The 4,143-nt window shown below is 54.8% G+C and overlaps 1 protein-coding gene across 1 annotated transcript in view; it reads right to left on the minus strand.

The window, feature by feature from the left end:
• Positions 1 to 4,143, minus strand: part of Sbk3 (SH3 domain binding kinase family member 3) — a 38,209-nt gene that overhangs the window by 25,966 nt on the left and 8,100 nt on the right.

Here is a 4,143-nt window from a genome sequence, read left to right on the forward strand (position 1 = left end):
GCCCACGCCTGGACAATGTGGGGCTGCGTGGGAACTGGCCAGCAACCGCCGGGGCCCTCGCACCCTCGCACCCTGGATCGGAGGGCCGCGCGCTTGCTCGCCTTCTCTCTTTCTTTATTCTTTAAGACTTGGAGGCCTCTGTCCACCCAGCCCTGGTAAGGAGAATGAGGGAAATTGGCACGGAGGAGGGAGCTGGGCCCGTGAGGGTCGTCGTGCCCCGCCTGGCGCTCGGGCTGTCCCCAGCCGCCAAAGGTCAGGCTGCAGTGGCCTCCTGGGCCGGTGCTCTGGTGATCTGGGAGCTTTGCACCTCCCCATTTAGCAACGCGGCTGCCCGGGGTCACCCGGCGCGACCTCGGCCTGCAGGTGTGGCCGGGCCCAGGCACCCACTTCGGGCTCCCGCCCTGCCTGTGACTCTTGCCTCCCTCTGCCCCCTCCCGGCTGAGCAGAGGCCACAGACCAGGGTCCCCTGCCCCTGTGACTCAGCTTCCTCCGTAAGAAATGGCAGTCACACTGTTCCTATCCAGAGCACTCTGTTGATGAACCACTGGATGTCTGACATTTGTGCATCACGTTATGTCCAAACAAATCATCCCTACTATAATTACAATTGCCAGTGTGGGGGTGCAGGCCTGTAACCCCAGCGACCAGGAGGCTGAGGCAGGAGGATCTCCACGAGTGTAAGGCCAGCTTGGGCTACACAGTGCGTCAAGAGACCAGTGTGAACTACATAGTGAGACTTTTCCCCCACCCCCAAAAAATATATATACGTATATATGTATGTATATATAATTAGATACTATACATACTCCCACACATATATTCCATAAAACATACTGAAAGAGCCTCTAAAAGTTAATTTAGAGCTCAGCGGTAGAGTTTTCACAGAATGTGTGAGTTTGATCCCCAGCACCTCCAAAACATTTTGTTTATGCTTCAGAGGCTGTACAGCCCCCATGTCGGCCTCAGAGCAAAGCCTCTGTATCGCTGGCCTGGCCTGCCTTGTCTGGAGTGCTGAGACTGCAGACCACTAAATGAAAACCTTGCCTTTGCCTGGTGTGTGTGGCACACATCTGTAGTCGCAGCCCTCTGAGAGGCTGAGGCAGGAGGATCACAGTCCAACCCGGCTGGGACATCTTAGCAACTGAACGAGATCCTATCTCAAAATAGGAGAATAAGAAAGGGCTGGGCCTGTGCAGCTCGGTGGGAAGGCCCTGGCCTTCCTGCCCACGGATGCAAAACCTGGCGAGCAACCATTTCTGCTAAGCCCGCTTGAGAAACAGCGTCCAAATGTTCCTGAAGCCCCGGGCCGCTTCCTCCAGCCCGGCCCTCCCTTCCCTCCAGAAGTGACCGAGGGCCCAGGCGGGGCGTCTGTTGTGTTTTGATTTGGAAAACCTTCCACTACATAGGTGTCCAGCTCACTAGAGGATCGCCTTGCAGGCTTATAAATAGCGGCCAGCAGCGACCTTCCAGCGCCTGCTTTGACCTTCAGCCGTGGCTGGACCTGGTGTTGGTCACCCCCTTCCTGCGCAGAGGCTCAGTGTCGCCTGCCCGTGCCCCCCGTGCTCTCCGTGACTAAGGTTTCCCGGAGGGGAGTGCTGTATCTGAGCGCACAGCACGCACCTGGGAGGGGACTGCACAGCTTTTTTTTGTGGTACTGGGATGGAACCCAGGGCCTTCACACTGAGCTCCATGCCCAACTTTTTTTTTGTACTGGGATCAAACTTGGGACCTTGCACTTGCGAGGCAGGTGGCAGCACCACTGAGCTAAATCTCTGGCCGTGCCCAACTCTTTTTAATTTTTTATTTTGAGACAGGGTCTTTCTAAACCTGTCAGTTGCCCAGGCTGGACTCCAACTTTAGATCCTCCTGCCTCAGCCTTCCAAGCACTGGTGAGTGCCACTAGGCCGCGCTGCACGTGCAGCTTTCCTATGATGGCCGTGGGGCTCTCCAGTCTGGCATTGGCTTCTTTCTTTCTTTATTGTCTTAGGTCCTTCCAGACCTTGAAGTAGACCCCTGCCTCATTCAACATTAAGCTGCTGTCGACAGTGGATTTTTCCAACCTGAGAAGGATCTAAGTGTAAAATAAACTCCGGGCTTGAAAAAGACAGCAGGGTGAAAACCACCTCCTCCCAAGTAACTATACTGACTGATTTCAGGCAGAGTCTTACTCAGGCCGTCCTCCGCTCAAAGCCCTGCTGCCTCAGCCTTCCCCACGGCCGAGACAACAGGAAGCAACAACCTGGCTTGTGACAACCTTGTGGATGCATAGGCCATCTTGTTACCCGTGTTTTCCCATTTGGGAATTTGCCTTCTCCCTACATTAGTCTGTAACCCCCAAATCAGTGGTGACCACGCTACCATTTACAACAATGTGCTGTACCAGGGGAGAGGCTGAGGCAGGAGAGTTCAGGAAACAACAATAATAATAACTGGGTAACCCTGTCATTCAGAACTCTGGGAGGCCATGGAAGGAGAGTTATGAGCTCAAGCCCAGCCAGGGAGGGCAACTCGGTGACTTATGTTCTGTCTCAAAATTAAACAAATAAATAAAAACATCATGCTGTCCACTGCGAACATATACAAGTTAAAAAGGAATAAATAGGTAAAAGAAAAGCATAATCACAGCGCTGTTGTGGCTGCCAGTCTCCGGGGTGCAAGTGAACTTCCTCTCACCCTGATTGGATGCTGCGACTGTCACTCTGTGACTTTCACCATGACTTCGTGCTGTTGGCCGCGGTTCCGTACCCTGAAATTAGCATATGGATTCACTGATTTATTTTTACTTTTTTGAGACAGGGTCTCACTATGTGGCCCAGGCTGGCCTCAAACTCGTGTCGCTCCTCCTGCCTCAGCCTCCTGCGTATTGGGACAACAGGCATGCGGCACCACGCCCCGTGGCTAGCAATGCGGACTTCCTGGGTGTCAGAGGGGAGCATGAGCGTGGGCACGGTCTCCCACGCGCATGCTCCCACGGTGGGGACCACGTGCGATAGGAGTCTTTCCCCGGGGCTAATTTGGTGCTTTCGGAAGCTTCCAAATGTTTTGCTCTTGCAGATCTGCAGGACACAAGGACTGCATCCTCGTGGGGCGGGGCTGTGGGCACAGCTCCCCCGCGCTCTTTCTGTCCCACCTCCTCTGTCTCTTGGTCCCCTTCAGCCACCATGAATAAGGGGCTTGGAGGCTGAGGGAAGTAAACCGATCATCAAGGCTGTTCTCAGACCACTTTGTTTTACTTCCATAAAAATAAAAATGAGCCTTGTGTGGTGTCAAACGACTGTCACCCGGGAGGCTGAGGCAGAGGATGCAAGTTCAGGCTCAGCCTGAGCTGCTTAGCAAAACCTTGTCTCAATATTTTAAGAAGGGGTGGGACTGTTTGGGGTGTAGCTCGTGTCAAGGCCCTGGCTCCACCCCCAGTGCTGTGAGCAGAAGGTGCACAGATGGGCAGGAGGTGGTACACAGGCCCTGGTGGAGTCTGGAGAAGACTGAGAATCCGGCCTTCCTACCCACTCCCTGTTGTGGGTCAGAAGCCATTTGCCGCCACATTCAGTTCTGGCCCAGTACCTCCTCCCTCCACAGCCTCCCATGGCTCCCCAGTGCCTTTGGATTAAAGTTCAAGCTCCCAGCCTGATCTCTCCGGCGCTGGCACCTGGCATGTCAGCCCATGCCCCAGCCTCACAGAGGGCCTCGGAGTGCCTGGATTCTCCTATCCTCATCTCAGAAACGTGCATGTGAGGAGCACACAGGTGATGGCCAAAGGCACTGGCTCTTACCCCACCCCGTAAATCCTGTGCGTTTAACAGTGATTCTGGTCGCCTTTCCTGAGCCCTGCGTCTAATCAGCCCTGTGCTAAACTGCTCCATGGCGGGGAGGCAGCACCTATTATTAGTTGGTGCCTCACAGTTGGGGAAAGAGCCTGGCAGGAACCACGTCCCCTCCTGCACCCCGCGGGGACAGCACCGGCTGGGACTCCACAGGTACCTGTGGTTCACGGGCTTGGCCTCCACTGTTGGTGATGTCTGCCACAGAATGAGCAGGCCATGTGGCACATTTGGGGGACACGGCAGGGGCCCAGCACCAAGGGAGGCTGAGGCCCCTTTGGCAACTTAGGGAGACCCTGTCTTGAAATTTCATAATATATATATA

This window comes from Fukomys damarensis, unplaced genomic scaffold, assembly GCF_012274545.1.
Source record: "Fukomys damarensis isolate Sample0158 unplaced genomic scaffold, DMR_v1.0_HiC HiC_scaffold_19, whole genome shotgun sequence".
In the NCBI taxonomy this organism is placed as follows: Eukaryota; Metazoa; Chordata; class Mammalia; order Rodentia; family Bathyergidae; genus Fukomys; species Fukomys damarensis.